At 42.1% G+C, this 23,472-nt stretch overlaps 1 long non-coding RNA gene across 1 annotated transcript in view; it reads right to left on the reverse strand.

Moving 5' to 3' along the window:
- Positions 1–23,472, reverse strand: part of LOC138741943 (uncharacterized) — a 54,712-nt gene that overhangs the window by 10,494 nt on the left and 20,746 nt on the right. The window contains exon 2 of the long non-coding RNA XR_011343910.1: positions 21,968–22,065. This is a non-coding gene — a long non-coding RNA (uncharacterized lncRNA). The remainder of the gene's footprint in view (positions 1–21,967; positions 22,066–23,472) is intronic.

Raw genomic sequence — 23,472 nt, forward strand, 5'->3', positions numbered from 1 at the left:
CTGAAGCCTATTTTAAACGAAAAGCCTAGGATGGGGAGCAACAGAAAAATTGTGTCCACATGAAGTTGATATGGAAAGTGAGTGCAGGATTCCTTCAACATCAGCCATTGTGATCTCCACTTACAAACTGATGAGTGACTTTATTAACAGATTAAATGCAAATAATGGAGGTGATAGGCACATTTCTCAGCAAAAGTCTCCACCTACAGGAAAAGCAGGGGAATGCAAATTGTAAACAAAAGATCTCTTTGGAGTATTTTCTCAGCTCCACCATACTTACAAAGGCTCAGATGATTTTGCAATCTAGCATGTGCTTCCTGGATCACATTATCTCGAAAACTTGTTCCGTTCTTGGCTTGACTTAAAAGCTGCTCTTTAAATAGTAGATATGCTCTTTGCACCAATCGGCTCTAGAGTCCCAGAAGTTTATTTCAAGTGTGCCAAGTTTAAGGTTACCACTTTCGGTAATTGCAGTACTTTTCAAAATGAAGTGCACAACATACTGTACTTGCAGAGCGTTAACACTGCTGAGGTGGTATCCCAATTTGACAAAAAGATGCAGCTTGCTGTGATTGTTCAGAAGCAATGAATGAGATTCAATATTTGCCTTAGGATATTTTGTGGCTTATTTTGGCTTTAAGCGATGCAAAGCATTTCCATCTGAGGAGAGTGTGCTTTTGAAAATAGTGAAAGGCTTCTAATTATTCATGCCAAATAAATTGGTGGGCGTGGAAATGCTAGAAACAACATAAAGATCCGTAGAGAGGGGGATGGAGCAAGTCAATAGAGAATAGCACCCAGGGTCAAGATTAGAAGCATCAGCCATGAATACAATACAGAACAGATACATATAGAGGCTGTTGCCAAGGGTGTTGGAGACAAGCATGCAGTGCTTTACAATTAAAGAACTTGAAATACACAGTCACTCAAATTGAAATGAGAATACATGTGCACTGAAAAGGGTGCACAAGCACCTGTACAGGCAGATAACATTCAGGCATAACCAAGATGTATTTAAAATTAATGAATATTAAATGGAAATATTTAGACTAACTTACTTGTTTTTATATTTATAAAATAGAAACAATCAGTACAAAGTCCACTGATTTAACCAGGATATTTATATTCGAGTAGTCAAAGCTTCAAACTAGGAGTCACAAAATAGACCAGGAAGAAGGGAATGGACAGTACATCGAAGAGGAGCTGAAGCCTGAAACACATGAGAGTAAGATCTGTCGGACTCTGGCTTTACCTTACTCTTAATTTAGTCTATGTGTGGTCTGAGTCCAGCGTGTTCTTTGAATGAAGTGATAGGAGAAGGTATTCGGTTCAACAGTCAGTTTATTACACAGCACAAGAATAAAACTTAACAGAGCTCTGGGTCAGTCGTTAGTTCATAGGTCACCTGCACAGTGAGCTATTCCCCAAGACTGACCCCTATTGTCCAGTTGGCACAGTTTATATAGGTCAATCTTATCACACAGAACAAAAGTTGTTTTCCCTGCTAGATCTTTTTGCATAAGGGTTATCACAAGTCATCTCCTGTTTTGCAGATTTCTGGGGTGTAGCCTTCCCATGTTAATCCTCCAGGCCAGACTATCCTGTTGTTTAGATCTGAAATTAATTCATCCCCAGATATTTCTAATCACCATTCGGTCCCTGTCTGGCCAATTTCTGCTGTTCTCTTTAACACCTCCTCGTGCCTTAATCTTCCTCCTAGACTGGTTTTCCATTCCCTTTGATTCTTGCGGGCCATTCTTTGTTCTGATCTGGCCTGTGTCTCCTGTGCTACTTCCCACCTCCTTCAGTTGAGCATTCCTCCTAAATCGTTTTATGCATATCCTCTCCCTGTATCTTGGGAGCAGCCAATTTTGTTCAGCCAACTTTGCTCCATGCTGTGACAGCCACTTAGCCACATTCCTCTTTCCCTGACTCATGCAGTACAAATAAACTTATTGATTAATCCTTTATTTCATAATGTTTTAACCCCTAGATTCCAACAGATCAATGAGGTAATGATGGATAAAATAAAAAAATCATATGATGCGAGGAAGATCCAGGAAGACAGCATGCCAGGATCCCTTCAGCACCCCCAGCCACTGCCCAGCTGAGACCACCCTCTTATTCTGAATGGGCACCCTCCAACCAGAAGGCATTAACATCAATTCCTCCAGTCCCTGTTAGCCACCCCTCACCAGCTCTCCCATTCCCCATTTCTCCTTTCCTCCAGCTCCCTCCCCTCCCCTTCTCTCTCTCTCTCTCTCTCTCTCTCTCTCTCTCTCTCTCTCTCTCTCTCTCTCTCTCTCTCTCTCCTTATTCCTTGAAGAAGGGCTCAGGCCCAAAATGTCGGCAATACATCTTTGGACATTGATAAGACTGGCTGAGTTCATTCAACATCTCGGAGGGTTTTTACTACAATCACACCATCTGCAGACTTTCCATTATAGGAACGAGCATGTGTGTGTGGCATCGTATACACGGAGTTACATTGTATGAGAAGGTTCAGTCTGACGTCATCTTGGCATGAAAAAAGATGCTTACAGCTTCCCTCAATTGAGGTTATCTTTAAAGGAAAAAAGAATGACAAAGTGGCAACAAGGATGAAAAAATATATAAAGTCCATGGGATTTTGGGTAAAAATGACGCCGGAAGTAAAAATGTGGTGAAAAGAGAACAACGACAGGAACAACGACAAGCGGCAGCGAGATGAAATCACCTGCTCAGCAGAAGGAACTCAAGAGGAAGATGACAAAAAAGTGAGAAGAGAAAAGGGAAAGAGGGAAAGTGAGAGACAGAAAGTGAGTAAGGGAGAGAATGTGAGAGAGAAAAATAAAAAAATGAAAGTAAGATGAGAAGGAGAGCCAGATCCCCAGACTGGGGCTGGGATAGCTGGGGGGGGGGGGGGGGGGGTCAGACGCCAAGAGAGGGGCTGAACAGTTGGGGACAGGACTCCCACAGATGGGCTGGGCAGCTGGGACCGGGACTGACGCAGAAGGACTCTCAGCGAGGGGCCGAGTAGTCGGGGGCCAGACACCCAGGGGGAGGCTGGTCAGCCGTAGCCAGCAGCTGGACACCCAGGACCGGACGCTGCCATCCAGGAGGCTGGTGCGGAAAAGTGAAGCACTTAGCCAGCGAGTCAGTCACCTGACTCAATGCAGCACTTTCCCATCTTCGAAATATCTGGGAAGAGTTTGGAATTTCAGAAGATCAAAGAACAGAAGTTGTTCAAAGGCATATTAAGGGCCTTTTGGATATGATGATTGCAGAGGAAGAAAATTTAAGGCAGGGGCTGGAAAAAAAAAGCATTGTTGTGTGCCAGAAAGAGCTCCTTGAAGCATGCCAGGAACTCAGCTTGGATGCATGTCTGCCAGAAGATTGGGACAATGCTGCAGATGGAGAAAGATTTGCGGACACGTTTGGAGGTCTTTTTGAAGGAGAAGATGACAAAATTAAAATGCCTTAAGGAGGAAGGTGAAGAGCTTTATGATATATTGTGTACAACAGGCTACTCCATTGATTATGACATTGTCCCCCCGTGCTGAGCAGGTGGATGCATTTCTTCAGCATTATTGATTCACTCAATGAAGGAAACGAATGCAGGAGAGATGGTTTTGTAGAAATGAAGAAACTTAAAGAATTTAATGTCTTCAGGGCACTTGAGAGAGATGAAATGAACTTTAAAATCTTCAAGGAAATGAGCAAAGAAATGTGAAAACACACGAGAGGGAAGGAAAAGGAGGGAATGTGAGCCAAGGAAACAGCAGCGAGGCAACGAAGATCAGGAATGTTGAGAACAAAAAAGGCAGAAACGACAAGAACAGGGGGAAAAAGTTGATGGGAAATACTTGAAAAACTTGGATGACGGGAAATCTAAGGGAGACTCACTGAGGAAGGAGAGCTTCAAGAGCACAGGATGGAACAAACCATTCGCAATTCACCACCCAGTCGAGAAGGACCAATAGAGGATTGAAGTGATAAGGATGATTCTCTGGCAATTAAACTTCCTCAACAAACCTCCAAAAAAAGTTGCAGTCACAGTTCATTTCAGTGTTCTTCATCCCCGAGAAGATCCGAGAGAGAAAGATACCCTCCTGTACATTTAAAAGACTATGGGCTGCGACTTAAAGATTTTATTCAGTACATCTCAAAGGCTATGTATGTTTCCAGTTAAGTAGCACGGGATTTATACTTACCAGGATTAGTGGAAGTTATGCTTACATTCTCTATAGTTTTAACATAGTTAAAGTTAACTTAATACTTATTTTTCAGTAAGCACAAATCATTTATTTGAGGTGTAGGAGTGATATGGGAATGCGCATGTGCCGGTGACGTCATTGTATGAGAAAGTTCAGTTTGGCACCAACTTGGCATAAATAAAGATTCTTACAGCTTCTCTTGAATGAAGTTATTTTCAAAGGGAAAATACACCACACTTTTGTGTTTCTTTTCTCTCTCTCTCTCTTACCCCATCTCTCTGTCTCTTTTCTTCCAACTCAGCATTCACAGAGCTACCTCCCTCCTCCGATCAATGCTCAGCTCTTCTCTCCTGCCCTCCTATCGATGTCCACATATGGCCTGCGTTCCTTCAACCCTTCTCCCCCTACCTTTACGTTCAGGCATCTTCCTGCTTGGCAAAGGGCTCAGGCCAGAAACTTTGGTTATTCACCTTTGCCTCCAAAGGTTGGCATTGTTTCTCCAATGCGTTTGGGTATTTACTACAATCACAGCAACTGCAGGCTTTCTTTTTCAACTGCCTTTCCAGAAAATATCCTGGATCTTGTGAAAGAAACTGTTGATGCTTCAGACCTTATTGATTGTGGCTTTATGCCATAGTGGACAATTTATTGCCCATTTTTAGAAAGAGAGGCAGAGATAATTCAGGTAATTATAGGTCAATTAGATTAATAATTTTAAACCTTCAATTTGAGAATGAAATTATGATGGATTGGATGAAGAGGAAACCTTGGTTTTCAAAAGCCAAGCGGGAATGAAAAATCTTCAGAATTTTTTCAAGAGTTAGCATAAGTAATGGATGCAGCAATTGTGCATGTATGCTACAGAAATATTGTCTCAATATCGTGCATGAAAGTTACTGGAGATACAGCAGGTGTCCAGGAGCTTGTTCAAGACATGAAGTGAAGTTCTCAAAGGTTACAAGACTTTTGTCAATTTTTGCACATGGTCCGCATCGTGGGGTCAGCGGTGGAAAGGATTAAGAATTTCAAATTCTTGGGTGTCAACATCCCTGTCCTGGGGCCTCATGAAAGTGTTGAGGCAATTATGAGAAAGGCTCGGCAGTGGCTATACTTTGTGAAGAGTTTTGGCATGTCACCAAAGATCCTTGCAAAAAATTCTACCAGTGTACCATGGAGAACATTCTGACTGGTTTCATCACTCTCCAGTATGTAGGTGCCAATGCACAGGACAAGGGCAAAAACTACAGAGCCATCATGGGCATCAGCTTTCACTCCATTGAGGACAATTACAAGAGGCTGTGTCTTAAGAAATCAGCCTTGATCCACAAGGACCCTCATCACCCAGGTCATGACCTCTTCACACTACTGCTGCCATCATGAAGGAGGTACAGGAACCTCAAGACGAACACCCAGTGGCACAATAATAGCTTCTTCCCTTCTGCCATCAAATTTCTGAATGGAGAATGAACTACAGATACAAACCCATTTTCTCTTCTTTCGCGGTGATTTATTTATTTTTAAAATGAATTTATAGCAATATTTCCACCTATAATGTGACTGAAAAGCAACAAATATTGTAATATCTTCATGACAATAAATTCTGATTCTGGTAAAACTGAGATTACACAGCGAAAGCCACCCTTGCAATACCCAAGTGTGCTAAAGAAACTCACAGGTCAAGCAGCATCCACCAGAAGTAAAGGAGAAGCAAAGTTTCAGGTCCGAACCTTTCATCAGGTACAAGCAAAAATCAATGTGGGCACCTGAATAATAAGGTGGTGGGAGGGAGAGAATTTTCAAACCTATGCTTGAGAAGATTAAGGAAGAAAGTGGCTGACTGGTGAACAACTTCACTTTTTTCCAGTATCACTCATGATGTTTCTTTCTCAATCAGGATGGATGTACTCATTCCCTGATGGAACACCTTCAATAAGGGGAAGCAGGCTTCCTGGACAGCTAATTTTTATTTGATTTGTCAGTGTAATTCATACTATCGTCCTCTAAGGCCTTGATAGGCCTGCTGAAATTTGCTTTCATGATTAAAAAAATAATTGAAGTTTTGTGAACACTATGACACTAGAGTGCGGTGATAAATTGAAAATACTGAATTCTAAATGGGATGTTGATTGAAAATATAGGTTCATATGGAATGCAAATGAAATTAAATATTAAGTTTATTCACAAGAAGGGGAAAATATAAAATGTAATTATGAATTTATATGGTAAGGAGTTCTTGATCCAAAGATCTATTTTGTTTCCACTCAGGGTCGCCTGGAAGATTAGACCTCACGGGCTCCAAGGGGAGCTGGCCTATTGGATTCCCAACTAACTGTGGGGAAGGAGGCTGAGGTTAGTAATAGAGGGCATCTGTTCTATTTGGCGGCCTGTGATCAGTGGTATGCCTTAGGCTTTGGCGCTACGCTCACAGTTGTTTGCAATCTATATTAACGTTTTGAATGTCAGTGCAGTTAAAGTGATCTAAATAATTAGATATCTTTCTTCATTGTCTTGTCACCACCAATTGAGGTGTTATTGTGGACAAGGAAGAAGGGCATCTAGTTTAAGAGCAGGACCTGGATCAGTTGGAAAGATGGGCCAATGAATAGCAAATGGCTGACAAGAGTGAGATGTTGCAATTTGGTAAGTCAACCCAGGGAAGGACTCAGAGCCATGGAACATGTTGCAGAACAGAGAGACCTAGAGTTACAAGTATATAGTTCCCTGAAAGTGACAACTCAGGTGGACAGGGTGTTGATTGAGCTATATGGTACACTTGCCTTTGTTGACTACAACAGTTGTAAATGGCATTTGGTATGACCACACTTGGAATACCACGTGTAGTTTTGGTCACCCAGTTATACATAGGATATCAATAACTTGGAAGGTTGCTGAGGAGATTCACCACATGGGACTTGAAGGCTTTTTAATAGGAAAAAGTTGGATTCGGTCATTATTCTCTTGAACATCGAAGAGATTTTCTACAACGTTAACAAAGCAAAGGTTGCAAGGATAAAATGAATGCTCACTGTTTCCACCCAACTCCCCACACACTCCCCCCCCCCCCCCCACCCCAGGATAGATTAAGCTAGAATCAGAAGGTTGCGGTGAACTGGGATTCATTGGTAGGATGTTGTGATGATGGCTGGCCCTGCCTCCCAGCTCCATCCCCAACTGCCCACATATAACCCTGGTTTCCCACCTAAACCCAGAACCCTTCTAAAGACAACTGTTGAATTCTACCATTAGTTTTAAACTAATAAATGCGTTTGTTCTCCCTCCAGTCATGAGAGCTTTTATCCATGCTACAAGGATATATGGGAATGGTGAGAAGGGAGAGATATAAGAGGGTCTGAGTGGTATTTTCTTTCCACTGAGAGAGTGTAAAAGGTGGCATAATTTTGACACTCAAAAGACATTTGAATAGATGTTCAGAGGTTCAGGCATCATTATGGGTGTGGTGGAAATTGTGCTGACTGGCTGCATCATAGTCTGGTATGGGAACGCCAATACCCCTACATAAAACCCTCCAAAGCATAGTGGACACAGCCCAGGATATCACAGGCAAAACCCACCCCACTATTGAGTACATGTACAGGGAACGCTGCCGTCGAAGGGCAGCAGCAATCATCAAAGACCCTCGCCACCAGACATACTCTGTTCTCGCTGCTGCCATCAATAAAGAGGTAGAGGTGCCACAAGACTCACACCATCAAGTTCAGGAACAGCTGCTCCCCCTCCACCATCAGACTCCTCAACAACACACTCAATCAGGGACTCGTCCAAGGACTCTCACTTGTGAACTTTATTGATTTTTTTTTTGCTCTCCCTGTATTGCACAGTCAGTTTGTTTACATTTGTGTGCGGTTTATTTTTGGCACTGCCAATTCGTGGTAATTCTGCCCACAGGAAAGAGGAATCTCAGGGTTGTATGAGATGTCATGTATGCACTATGAATTCTGAAAGCGTTACTATCCCCCTCCCTCTTAGTTTTCAGTAATTTGATCATGCCCCCCAAGTATCAAGGTTGTAATCGTTTTCATTTCTTTTATTCAATAGCACCTTGTCTCCAACACACACACTGATAACCTCAACATATCCTTGGATTTTCCTGTGACATACAATGCATTATACTGAAACGCCAGGAAACTAATTCCACAATTTCATGTTGGGGAATTAAATAGGGGCAACAATTTTAGGGCAATACATTCAATCTTATAGATATTCCCCCAGTATCTGTGAACAGAATGAAAGCCTTGCATTTAAGTGACACTTATTTGCATCAAATATTTGTGACAAAAGGAGGCATAGTTCAGTAATACTGCTGTTGATTTTAATTGATATATTATTTTGGGTGAAACTCAGTCAGTATTTGAGAACTTTAGACCTTCAAAATATTGGCATACCTGGAATATGAAATTATACCAGATCAAGCAGGAAACTCCAGAAATACGCAGTGAAGTATACATGGAAAGAGAGAGAGAAAAAAAAACCCTGGCCTTTCTAATTTGGGATTTTGGATCCAAAGTGTGATGGCACTAACTGTGTGTTGTATGGCAGGATTGTGCCCTCCTGCTGTTGTAAACTGGCCCACAGTGTTAATGATCAAAAGCATATTTACAAAAGAAGGTTGATTGTTGAATGAGCTTGCTGACAGTTATAAAGGTAGTTAGGTAAGCACACAATATATTAAATAACAATCTTTGGCTTGGCTTCACGGACGAAGATTTATGGAGGGGTATGTCCACGTCTGCTGCAGGCTCGTTGGTGACTGACAAGTCCGATGCGGGACAGGCAGGCATGGTTTCAGCGGTTGCAAGGGAAAATTGGTGGGTTGGGGTTGGGTGTTGGGTTTTTCCTCCTTTGTCTTTTGTTAGTGAGGTGGGCTCTGCGGTCTTCTTCAAAGGAGGTTGCTGCCCGCCGAACTGTGAGGTGCCAAGATGCACGGTTGGAGGCGATATCAGCCCACTGGCGGTGGTCAATGGGGCAGGCACCAAGAGATTTCTTTAAGCAGTCCTTGTACCTCTTCTTTGGTGCACCTCTGTCTCGGTGGCCAGTGGAGATCTCGCCATAGAACACGATCTTGGGAAGGTGATGGTCCACCATTCTGGAGACGTGACCCACCCAGCGCAGTTGGGTCTTCAGCAGCATGGATTCGATGCTTGCGGACTCTGCCAGCTCGAGTACTTCGATGTTGGTGATGAAGTTATTCCAAAGCGTGTTATTCATATCACAGCATTACTCTCTTAGGAACCCCAAAATTAATTAATTACAAATGAAACAAAGTTGCAGTGTGCCTGTGGAAATACGAGAGTTAATTTGCATAGAGACGTTCTCATGCAGCATATACATCTTAATGGTCATATACATCTTTAATGATACAATAAAATTCCAGATGCTGGACATCAGCATAGAATTGTTGGAGAAAATAAAACCAAAACTGATTTTAAAGTTGGTGGTTGAGAGATAAATATTGGATAGATTGGTGAACTCCCCTTTTTTTTCCCAGATCAGTGCAATGAGACCTCAGAATATTTGCAGTGAACTGGAATTCACTGTCTATGGGTAGATTAGACGACCAGCCCCTCTGCTCGGCTCCGACCCCACCGATCCCGATATAAACCCTGCTTTCCTGCCGTACCTCCAATTTACCTGAAGACCATTGTAGATACCGGCCATTAATTTTAAGCTAATAAAAGAGTGTTTGTTCTCCACAGAAGTCTCCAAGTACGATCAATCACTTTACATTCTTTCTTTCTTTGGCTTGGCTTCGCGGACGAAGATTTATGGAGGGGGTAAAAAAGTCCACGTCAGCTGCAGGCTCGTTTGTGGCTGACCAGTCCGATGCGGGACAGGCAGACACGATTGCAGCGGTTGCAAGGGAAAATTGGTTGGTTGGGGTTGGGTGTTGGGTTTTTCCTCCTTTGCTATTTGTCAGTGAGGTGGGCTCTGCGGTCTTCTTCAAAGGAGGCTGCTGCCCGCCAAACTGTGAGGCGCCAAGATGCACGGTTTGAGGCGTTATCAGCCCACTGGCGGTGGTCAATGTGGCAGGCACCAAGAGATTTCTTTAGGCAGTCCTTGTACCTTTTCTTTGGTGCACCTCTGTCACGGTGGCCAGTGGAGAGCTCGCCATATAACACGATCTTGGGAAGGCGATGGTCCTCCATTCTGGAGACGTGACCCATCCAGCGCAGCTGGATCTTCAGCAGCGTGGACTCGATGCTGTCGACCTCTGCCATCTCGAGTACCTCGACGTTAGGGGTGTGAGCGCTCCAATGGATGTTGAGGATGGAGCGGAGACAACGCTGGTGGAAGCGTTCTAGGAGCCGTAGGTGGTGCCGGTAGAGGACCCATGATTCGGAGCCGAACAGGAGTGTGGGTATGACAACGGCTCTGTATACGCTTATCTTTGTGAGGTTTTTCAGTTGGTTGTTTTTCCAGACTCTTTTGTGTAGTCTTCCAAAGGCGCTATTTGCCTTGGCGAGTCTGTTGTCTATCTCATTGTCGATCCTTGCATCTGATGAAATGGTGCAGCCGAGATAGGTAAACTGGTTGACCGTTTTGAGTTTTGTGTGCCCGATGGAGATGTGGGGGGGCTGGTAGTCATGGTGGGGAGCTGGCTGATGGAGGACCTCAGTTTTCTTCAGGCTGACTTCCAGGCCAAACATTTTGGCAGTTTCCGCAAAGCAGGACGTCAAGCGCTGAAGAGCTGGCTCTGAATGGGCAACTAAAGCGGCATCATCTGCAAAGAGTAGTTCACGGACAAGTTTCTCTTGTGTCTTGGTGTGAGCTTGCAGGCGCCTCAGATTGAAGAGACTGCCATCCGTGCGGTACCGGATGTAAACAGCGTCTTCATTGTTGGGGTCTTTCATGGCTTGGTTCAGCATCATGCTGAAGAAGATTGAAAAGAGGGTTGGTGCGAGAACACAGCCTTGCTTCACGCCATTGTTAATGGAGAAGGGTTCAGAGAGCTCATTGCTGTATCTGACCCGACCTTGTTGGTTTTCGTGCAGTTGGATAATCATGTTGAGGAACTTTGGGGGACATCCGATGCGCTCTAGTATTTGCCAAAGCCCTTTCCTGCTCACGGTGTCGAAGGCTTTGGTGAGGTCAACAAAGGTGATGTAGAGTCCTTTGTTTTGTTCTCTGCACTTTTCTTGGAGCTGTCTGAGGGCAAAGACCATGTCAGTGGTTCCTCTGTTTGCGCGAAAGCCGCACTGTGATTCTGGGAGAATATTCTCGGCGACACTAGGTATTATTCTATTTAGTAGAATCCTAGCGAAGATTTTGCCTGCAATGGAGAGCAACGTGATTCCCCTGTAGTTTGAGCAGTCTGATTTCTCGCCTTTGTTTTTGTACAGGGTGATGATGGTGGCATCACGAAGATCCTGAGGCAGTTTACCTTGGTCCCAACAAAGCTTGAAAAACTCATGCAGTTTGGCATGCAGAGTTTTGCCGCCAGCCTTCCAGACTTCTGGGGGGATTCCATCCATACCTGCTGCTTTGCCACTTTTCAGTTGTTCGATTGCCTTATATGTCTCATCCAGGGTGGGAACCTCATCCAGCTCTAGCCTTAGGGGCTGTTGAGGGAGCTGGAGCAGGGCGGAATCTTGGACTGAGCGGTTGGTACTGAAAAGAGATTGGAAGTGTTCTGACCATCGGTTGAGGATGGAGATCTTGTCGCTGAGGAGGACTTTGCCGTCTGAGCTGCGCAGCGGGCTTTGGACTTGGGGTGAGGGGCCGTACACAGCCTTTAGAGCCTCCAAGAACGCGGCGCGGGCTACACACTCTACTGGTCTGGCAAGCCTTCGGATGAACGACGCCTATCTGGTGTAGGCTTCATGGTCAAGAGCTTCATTGCCTCCAAACTCGAAAACCTTCCGACAGGCCTCTCGGACCGAATCATGTCCATGCGACTCCCACTTCAAAACAAGCGTAACATCACCCTCATCAGTGTCTATGCTCCAACCCTCCAGGCGGAACCAGCAGAAAAGAACAAGTTCTACACCGACCTGCGCAACCTCATCCAACGTACCCCTACAGCCGACAAGGTTGTCATCCTGGGCGACTTCAACGCTCGTGTCGGCAAAGACTCAGAAACCTGGCCAGGAATCCTGGGCAAGCATGGTGTCGGCAAGTGCAACGACAATGGGCGCCTCCTGTTGGAGCTCTGCGCAGAACAGCGGCTTGTCATTACAAACACCCTTTTTCAGCAGAGGGACAGCCTTAAGACCACCTGGATGCATCCCCGATCCAAACACTGGCACCTCCTGGACTACATCCTGGTGCGAGAAAGTGACAAACGAGATGTGCTCCACACCAGGGTCATGCCTAGCGCGGAATGCCACACTGACCACCGGCTGGTTCGCTGCAAGCTCAACCTTCACTTCAAGCCAAAGCCCAGGAACAATAAAGCCCCCAGAAAGAGGTTCAATGTTGGAAAACTGCAGTCAGACGAAGCGAGAGGAAACTTCCAGGCAAACCTCAAAGCAAAGCTCGACGTTGCAACCCGCCTCACGGACCCGTCCCCTGAAACCCTCTGGGATCAGTTGAAGGCTACCATACTGCAATCCACTGAAGAGGTACTGGGCTTCTCCTCCAGGAAAAACAAGGACTGGTTTGACGAAAACAGCCAGGAAATCCAGGAGCTGCTGGCAAAGAAGCGAGCTGCCCACCAGGCTCACCTTACAAAGCCGTCCTGTCCAGAGAAGAAACAAGCCTTCCGTCGCGCATGCAGCCATCTTCAGCGCAAACTCCGGGAGATCCAAAATGAGTGGTGGACTAGCCTCGCCAAACGAACACAGCTCAGCGCGGACATTGGCGACTTCAGGGGTTTCTACGAGGCTCACTTTACATTATTTAAGAATTAAACACAACTGAGAATAACCATGAGAAAAACACGTGATGGTATCTGCAGAAAGCTGTATCCCAGCCTGAGAAACACAGATACTACAACTCCATTCCCAAATAAGTCATGAATTTTCAAATGATTGTAGTTTCAAAGAGAATTTTTAAAACAATGTCAAGAGATCCAGTGGGAGACTAAGTGGAAAAGCACAATTCATATTAGAGCAGCCAGTGTTTATTTAAAGGGGCAGTGCCTGTGTCGGGCGGCACAGTTGCCATAGCAGTTAACGCAACTCTATTACAGCGCCAGCGTCCTGGGTTCAAAACCAACACACTCTGTAAGAAGTTTTTACATTCTCCCCATGTCTATGGGGTTTCCTCCCACCCTTCAAGACATACTGAGGTTTAGGTTAATTGGGGTATTTGGGCAGCATGGACTTGTGGTCAGTGAGGGCCTGTGTCCTAAATTAAACAAATATTAAAAATTGCACTTAATTTAATCCTCATGAAATTTTCTAAGCACACACAATTCCTATTTAATTATTATGTGATTGGGTTTTCATTTCTCTTTTAGGGGGATGTTGGCGTCATTGGGCAAGCCAGAATTTATAGTACATTCATAATTTCCCTGGAGAAGAAGGGAGTACATCATCTTTTTGAACTCCTCCAGTCATCTTGCTGAAGGTACTGTGGTTGTGGAGCGAGCTCTGGCATTGGGACTGTTTGGTGATATATTTATCTGGAGCAATGCAGTATTACTTAAGAGGAATGCTGCCGCCAAAGATGGGTGGATACAGCATCTGTTATTGGAGATGGTTCTTCTCTGACACATGTGTGGTTATCATCTTGTGCATCTGGATATGTATTTCAGACAGCTTCCTTAAAACATTTGCCAATGTAAATTGCACCCCACACAATGCACAAGAATAGTACAGCACAAATGATACAAGATTGGTCGTCCACAGCAGTCCGAAATAGTCCATAGGCAGTGGGGAGCATCATTACTTTACTCTGACATCATTTTCAATAAATGGAACAATAAATTGGCCAGAGTTAAAAGCAAGATGCCAACTCAGAATGAAATGATTACATTCTAAATGATTAAATCATGGAAAAGAAACCCTTGTAGCTTTACATCATTGTTGCATCGTGGAAGTGCACAATTCTGACCACAACAAACTTGTAAACAAATTCTCACATTGACCCACAAATACTCTCAAAGCACTCTCCTTCCCACCACAATTCTTAGAAGAATTTTATATCCTCATTTAAAAAAAAATTCATTTGGAGATCCAGCGCACAAGCCCACGTCACCCAACTATACTCATGGGACCGATCCAACCTTATGGAATGAGGGAGGATACCGGAGCACTCGGAGTCAACCCACACAGCAACGGGGAGAGCGCACAAGCTCCTTTTGGACAAGTAGCTGGTGCTGTGATGGCGTTGTGCTAACCGCTAAACAAATCGTGATTTTATACAGACATATGAGGAGAGGAAGAATAGAGAGAAAGGAAAGAAATAGCTCTTCACAGAACAAATACATTCGTTCACAACTGAGCACAGGTTAATGATAGAATTCAATTCCATTGTTTTCCTTCTGCAAGAAATCCTTTTCAGAATATTCTCGTACACACAAATATAATTGATTTCACTTTCACACGTATCTCCATTTTTAAATATTTCTTTCTAATTAGGTTTTGACTTTTGTATCCATCTCATTAGTCTGATCATATAATTTATCATAAATCTGGCTGCATTGAGTCCTAAAGTGATTGACGCATCATGTCAATAATTAAATCTATATCCTCAATTATATTACTTGAAACTGTACAAAGATTATTGGTTTATCTAGATACACAGAATGGTGGGAATTAGATTTATTTGTCCACTAACCAAAAATGAAATCACCGGCTCTTTATTAAAAGCAATCTTATTAAGAAAATAATATTCAAGTGAGTGATCATTGATCCTCAATCACAAATTGATTCTCTTTATCTGAAGTGTGTCCTGAAAAAAAAGCTTTTCTTAATTTAGTTCCTGACGCCATTAGCATGTATTCAAGACAGATAATTTCAGTAAAAGACAGGGATCAAATCCCTTGAGGTATCATTGTTCAATGAAATGCACTTAATGCAAATAATTATTTATTTTGGCAGAGGGCTTCCAAAGGCCTGACATTTATTTCAATTTTACAAACTTCCTCCTGCTGTACAAGAAGCTTGTGCTGAAGCTAGAGGCTGAAAGATTGAAGAGCTTGCAAGAAGCATTGCAAAATGTTTAAAAAGATAAAGCTAACTATCATTCCAGATTGAATGTTGATCTTACTGTAAACAAGAAGATATTGAAAACACTCAATGGGCCAGGCAACAGCTGTGGAAGGAGAAACAGTTAACATTTCAGGTTGAACTCTCTGTTCTGATGGCGGATCTTTCACCCTTTTTTCTCTTCCTGACTTGAAGAATATTTCCAATATTTTCTGATTTTTTTATTTCAATTTTCTAGCATCTGCCATTTTCATAATAAATCATGTTGCATAAAACTATTTTCATATGCAGCAAGTGCCAAAATAAGACTTGAAACAGCCATTCTCCACCTTGACCCAAAAACTATCAAGATCTATTTTGTTTTGATCAGCTCCTGACAACATTTTGGCCAAAATATTTAGCTGTTGTTTATGTTTCGAAAACACTGACTGGATTCCAGTGATTCCAATAACGGAGATAGGAATGGACATCAATTACAAGCAGATGGTGCACCCACCTACATAATGATATTGGTCAAAACACAGACTTGTGGTGGCCATGCTCAAAACAGATTTTGAACTCTTTAATGCAAAAAAAATGGAACTCAGAAGCCATAGAAACATACAGGAAAATTGGACCCAATGCTGGGCAAGCCAGAAAATCTTAAAGATACTGTTTCTGATATCAAAAAAATTAGGAAGCCTTTCAAACTATACAGCTGACCCTGGCTCCTAAGGGCAATCCCCTTACTACTATTACGAGCCCAGAGGATGCCAAAACCCAGCAACAATAGATATTCACCAAGACAAATGCTTACTTAAACAAAAGTTTATTTTAATTATCTTTAAACATGAAAACAGAATCACACTTTAACTTATCTCCATTGATTTAACTAACCTAACTTAACCCCTTTCTAATTCTAAGTGCACATGTATGTAATGAGTGTGTAAGTTCAGAAAAGTTCTTTGGTTCACAGTCCAATCTCACTTCTCAATCCTCCAAGTTCACTGGTTGCAGGCCATTCTTATACTGTGCACAGAATTTAACAGTTATAAAGTTCACCAAAAAGATACATCAGGCTCAACATCTCAAATGAATATGTAAACTCCAAAGTAAAACTTTCACTACTGCTGTCTGATTTCAATCCAAAGTCAATTGAAATCCAACTTGGTGCTTTGCTGGGTTTACACAAATATTGGATTGATAACTCACTCTGATGCAATTTCCTCTGCCTGTTGAGTATTTCCAATATATTGGATTGATATTAAAACTGATTTTCTTTTGTTATAAAGGTTCTCTGTATCTATGCAAGGGTTAAATACAGTTCAACAAACAGTGAAACCTTCAAATGCCAAATTAATTTAGAATGAGTTTAAATACAAATAATTATTGTCATTTGATTTAGATAATGAAAAATGCTACAGTTTGCCAGTGGATCAAGGCCAAAGAAAACAAGCCGAGTACTTCTCGGAATATGCTTTGTTTAACTTTTACAATTCAATTTCAAACAAGCTAGAGGTCAAATTATAAGGAGTTATGCAGCTCATCAAGATGTCACCTTACATAATGTTTCTGTTCAGCAACTGTAACAAGTTAAAACTGGCAAGACTTTATTACGACATTGTTCATGTTTAATATCTTACTGAATGTATTATTATCTCTTGCCTTACATAATAACAATGAATAGAGTTGACATTTCATTATGTGACTCTGATGAGGTCCTGGCTTTTTTTTTGTTCTAAGCAGTCATTCGGCTTAGTTTAAAATGGAAAACCTTTTGAGTGTGTAACTGCTTTGCTGAATAGGAGTTTTGCAGGGAATAACAAGGTCCCAGGTGCTCGAAGAATCAGCTTCACAGAAGCATTCAATTATGAATTGCCTGCTTGAATTCTACTGCGATCGTACTATCAAGCATACTAAAGTACCATTCTACCTGAAAGCTTGAGCATTAATTGTGTTAGATGTTAAAGAGATACAGACATGGAGTTGAAAGAGAAAAAAAAAACACTTCTGGTAAAGTATCTATGCTTCTAACATTGTCTGAGATATTCCACTTTTACATTTGTTTTACAAATACATAACAGCTGCTTTATAAATAAATTCAATTCATTTCTGATAAATATAACTTACAGTGTTGTTCCGTTACACACGAGGAAGGTCCTATCATAATTCAGAGCAGTTGTTGTTCTCTCCATCCCCTGCCCCAATATACAAGAATTAGTAGTGTAGGCCATTTGACTTTTCATGCCTGCTTCACCATTCACTAAGATCATGGATGATCTTCCTTCTCAATATTTGCCTTCATTATTCCCTGTGTGACATTCCCTTAATATCTGCATTGAATGAACTTGACTGCAGAGTTGCCTCAGCTCTCTTGGGAAATGAATAACGATGATTTACCACCCTCTGTGAGAAGAAATTTCTCCTCATATTTACCCCTGGTTCCAGATTCTTAAGCCAGGGAAAACATCTTCACTCTATTCAACTTCTTGAATTCTACAAGTATTTTCTATGAGATTGTCAGTCATTTCTCTAACCATAAGGGGAAGCTAATCTAATCAACCTATTCTCGCAGAGAAAACCTGCCATTCCAGATACCTGCTCAGTGAATCTGTTACATTCCCTCTTTGTAGGTCGGATCCAGGTGAAATCTCGCCATGGTTCTATATAATTGCCCTAAGATATCTTCACTTCTGTGCACAAATTCTCAAGTAATAAAGTCCAACAGGCCCTCCTAATTGGCTGTCATAACTGCTTGTTAATGTTCAGTAACTTGTGTCAAGTCATCTTTATTTGTTGCTCGCATGGTAAAGACAAGATAGCGTTGCTCCAGGACCACAAAGCATATTTACATAAATAAATATCGGTTAGAATAGAAGTTAAACTCATTTAAAATATTTAACACATACATTAACATTCCATGGTACCCAATCCCCAAATGTACTGGCAGTTCAGGAGTCTGATGGCTTGGGGGAAAAAGTTCTTGCCCAATCTGGACATAGAGGCCCAAGTGCTGCATTACCTCTTACCAGATGGCAGAAGGGAGGACAGTTTACTTGAGGGATGTGTGGAGTCCTTCACAATGTTTATTGCCTTTTGCCTGCATTGAGTGTGGTAGATATCCTTCATGGTAGGGAGAGAGCTCCCAATGATCTTTTCTGCTACTGATATCCTCTGTAGGGCCTTGCAGTCAGAGGAGTTACAGCTTCCAAACCAGGCAGTGATGCAGTTGCACAGGATGTTCTCTGTAAAATGTGGGGAGGATGGAGGGTGGGAGATGGACTTTCCTCAGCATTCACAGGAAGTTGAGGTGATGCTGGGCTTTCTTGGCTATGGAGCTGGTGTTAAGGGACCAGGTGAGATTCTCCGCCAAATTCACTCCATGGAACTTGATACTCTTGATGAGCTCAATGGTTACAAGAACATCTTTGAGCATTAATATTTCTCAATGCGTTACCACTAAAAAAATACCTTGCATGTTTGCTTTTCGCCCTGAAGTCACAATATATTTCATCTGCCCTGCTCTCCTCCATTTATTTAGTTTGTCCATATGCCTGTGGAAGCATCTCTCAAGTTTCTTTCCAAATTACAATCCAATCTACAATCTACTAATTTATACTATGATCCTCAAAGATGTTCTTGTGAATAAGTCACTGAACATTAACATGCAGTTGCCATAGGCAATTAAGAAAATCTGTAATATCAGTAAACTTGGAAATATGTTATTTGATCCCATCAGAAAAACTGTTGCTACTCGATAAGCAGATGATATCCAAGCACTGGTTATTACAGTAGAACCGGCATACTGAGAAATAAACGTTATCCCACTTCCTGTCTGTGAATCAATTCCAATCCATACCTGCATATTACTCTGGATTCCATGTACTCCAACCTAGTTGGACATCCTCTTATGTTGAGCCTCATCCAAGGCTTCCTGAAAATCTAAATATACCACGTTCATTACTTTCCCCTTTACTTAATTTGCATTACATAATATTTGCTCTATCAAGTATTCACGTGTTGGCCTCCCATGTCTTCGCTACAAAGATGCAATCAAGCACGATCTCCAGTCATTCCATGTCAATCGTACTGACTGGGAGGGCCTCACAAAAAAAATCACACTGCATGGCATTCCGCGATTCGCAGTGGCACATCACAATCTGCCGACAACTACAGAAAGTTCTGCGAGGGCAGAAGAGCTACAACTTCGCTCGTGAAGGGATGGGCCCTGATGATGATGATGTATTCTTCCATTCCTTGAATTATCACATTTCATTCCAGACCACAATTAATGAGGGTTGGTAAGAACATCTCCTCCACCATCTCCACACTGCTGGAGCACCACAGGGCAAGCAACAGATTAACTAGCATTTAGCAGTTGCAGATGCATGCAGCTAATAAGCCAGGCAGATACCACTGGGCACATAAAACAACGTACCACACAGATGTACTGAATAACACGTCATGCAATGAATGGGCATGAAGAAGGCACATTCCTTGATCCCTATGTTTATTGTGCAGAATTTATCTCCACTCTTAGGTGGCTATCAGTGGAGAGTCTTCCTTCTTTGGCAGCCTTCGTAAGAGATAAGTGAAGAGGAGAGGCAACAAAAGATAACTTCTGCATGAGTTCTCTTCTCCAAGCTTTCTACATCAGATACTAGTTGACAGTCCAACTCTTGAGGAGCATGATGCCTTCTTATCCATCCAATGAGTTTCTTAAAGTCAAGGCTCATATGAAATGAAAATGTTCAATCTCTGAATTATCCCTTGCATCAGACGAGGGATAAAGTCAGAAGTATAAAATAATTTTCTGGAGGAGCTCGATGAGCAGAGTTGGTGGAAGAGAAAGGATGGTCAACAGCTCAGATCAGAACTATTCATCATGCCTGACACTGCAGAAGATATATAAAGCCAGTACGATGAGGACTGGCTGAGGAGGGTTGGGCAGGGGCTAGTAAGGGACTGGTGAACTTGCAAAGGGCAAAGGATGATGGACTGAGGCAGTTACGTGATAAAGGGAGAGACAGGCAAGAGAAACAAAGATGTCACATGAAAGAAAATGAGTTATACAGGGTGGATGGGGTGATGTGGGGCCAATGCTGGCATCTGATTAGAACAGGTGACACCGTTGTAAAATCAAGAACAGCTAAAGTGCTTTTGGAAATGTATCAATTGCATAAGTTGTACCAGAACACCATATAACCTGCTCTCTGCTCCAACAAATTTTGCATGAAATAGCTACCAAGGGGTATGAGACATCTGCCAAAGTCTTTACCTCTCATTTTACTCCTCTCTGCTTATGCACGCTCCCTGAGATACCGCGATCAAGGTAAGTATACTTAAGCAGGGATCAAATTGTGGCGGACATCAGTAAATTGTGATTAATATCAGCTAATGAATCAGGTTATTAACTGTGCCTGGAAGATTTAAAGATCTTTTTTAAAAATTACTGGCATGTCCTTCTTGCTTCATGAATAAAGGTTAACACACAAAGAGACAATGTAATTTGCAAATCTAAACACGTTAAACCTTGTTAAAAATATTAATTCTTTTTTCCTCTCATTATAAAAAATGGAGATCAAAGATTATTCATAGTTAGGATGCAGAAGTTATCTTTTGTTGCCTCTCCTCTTATTTTTGAAAATTTAGAGCTCTGATTGATTTGGTTCCGCAGAGGTAAAGCAAAACAATGTAACTTCTGTCACCGTTGTCCTATTGGTTACTCAGGTAGTTTGTGGTAGAATTTGCTTCATTTAGTTTCCAAGAAAATATTAACATGAATATAAGTTGGTAGGCAATGAATATCATACGAGCGTCTACATGCTGAGACAAACCTTTAATTATGTTTGTTGTGATGTTACATACATAATGTTTGGAAATTAAAGAATGTGTTTTAAGCCCAGGTAAAATTATATCAAACTCGAAGGTTATTGCTCATTAAAGTTTGTTTTTCCAGTCTAAACAAAATTATTCCATCAGCATTCAGACCTCTATTACTTTCAAAAGAGAATATCTTCCATTACACAGTGGTAGAATAAATAAATAGACTTAAACGTAAAAGGAAAAATCAAAATTCACTACCAATGTTCTATTTACAGAAATAACATTATTAGTCTCCTTTAACTGTCACAACAAGAACACTCAGTCACTGAGTCATAAATCATGCAAATGAAATGCCCCTTTTGTCCCACAATGTCTACGCTGACCTTTTGGCCCATTTTCAACAATCTAACAAACAGTATGCTTCTAGGCCTTGCTGATGTGTGTCTGTTTAAAAGTCTCTTAAATGGTCTTTTAAATGTATTTGATGGCATGGCCTTGCCCTAATCACTCTCCAGTTATTTGACTTATCCTGTGTAGAAAAAAATCTTAATACTCAGATCCAAGTTGATGGGCAAATTGGATTCCATTCACGTTTTGACTTCTCTTACATTTTAATGCTTATCCAGAAACTAAACAATTTGTTTTAGCTGGTAAATTCTCATAATGGTTTTTTTTGTTTTGTTTAAGAGATATAGCATCCTAACAGGCCTTTCTGGCCCATGACTCCATGTCGCTCAAATACACCCATGTGACCAATTATTTTTCAAACCTCACACATTCTTGGAATATGGAAGGGAACTGGAGCACCCGGAGGAAAACTATGCAGGGCACATAGAGAACATACAAACTCCTTACCGACATCACTGGATTTGATCCCAGGTCGCTTGCCCTGCAATAGTGTTGGACTGTCTGCAACACTTAACTGTGCTGCCCTTGGTTGGGAGAATCAGTAGCTGGTGACAAAATGGAGCAACAAAGAGGAAATTTTAGAGTGATTAAGAGAATGGGTGGAGGGCAATAATGCCAAGATGATAACTTCAGATTCTTTCAACATAGCATCAATGGGGTTGCCTTTGCCATCCTGGAGCCACAGTCAGCTTCATATTTGGATCTATCACCAATGTATATAGTGTATATAGTTACAGTATCTAGACTGTGCTTACAGCGATTGGCTGAGAGCTAAGCCACACCTACTGTCTGGGCCTTAAAGGGTTGTGTCCCTAGCCAGGTCGGATCATTCCGGACTGGTCGGCCACCTGTGAAGAGCTCCTGTCTTTTGCTAATAAAAGCCTTGGTTTGGATCAACAAGTCTTTGGTTCTTTCAACGAGCTCTACAGTACCCAGCCCCATATATTAAACGGCAGTGTCTGACCTGAGCCCCACTTCCCTGCTGTGGTTCCCAGCCCCATATATTAAACGGCAGTGTCTGACCTGAGCCCCACTTCCCTGCTGTGGTTCCCAGCCCCATATATTAAACGGCAGTGTCTGTCCCGAGCCCCACTTGCCTGCTGTGGTACCTGTGATCGTACAGATCCATCACCAATGTATATAGTGTTTACAGTTACAGTATCTAGACTGTGCTTACAGCGATTGGCTGAGAGCTAAGCCACACCTACTGTCTGGGCCTTAAAGGGTTGTGTCCCTAGCCAGGTCGGATCATTCCGGACTGGTCGGCCACCTGTGAAGAGCTCTTGTCTTTTGCTAATAAAACCCTTGGTTTGGATCAACAAGTCTTTGGTTCTTTCGACGAGCTCTACAATCAGGAACAGTTACTTTATTATCATATCCATGTGGGAATTGATTAATCTGCAATATCTGTGATGGCAATCTAAATTTGGAAATTAAATTGTCTCATAGGCAAGATTGATTATCAACAATCTTTTTTTGTGTTGTGGCTGTTAAATTTAAGGATAAGTGTTACAGGGCCCACCTGATCTTTCAGTTGCAAAAATACTATTGGAAAGTTGTTGACAGAAAACTATCCGAGATGAACCTTGAATAATGAGGAGACACCTTGTTTGAACTCCTTGTGTTTCATGAGTATTGGTCTGTGCACTCTACCAAAGAAATCCACATGAAACACATCTTTCAGAATCAAAGAACATTACAGTTAAAGCAAGTTCTTATCATAATACTGACCCTCTTTCAAAATTTCAGATCACATCCAGTTCCTGACTGAAATAATGCATTAAATAAGGAATAGCAATTCTAAATGCAATACATAAAAGTGTTAGAGAAACTCAACAGCATCTGTAGGAAGTAAAGGCCAGAGTAATTTGTCAAGGTATGAGCAAGAAGAGGTCATGTGCCTGAATATAAAGTGGGGGGGACAAGGATAGAAGGCAGCAGTGGGAGGAGTA

This window comes from Narcine bancroftii, chromosome 8 (genome assembly GCF_036971445.1).
Source record: "Narcine bancroftii isolate sNarBan1 chromosome 8, sNarBan1.hap1, whole genome shotgun sequence".
NCBI lineage: Eukaryota > Metazoa > Chordata > Chondrichthyes > Torpediniformes > Narcinidae > Narcine > Narcine bancroftii.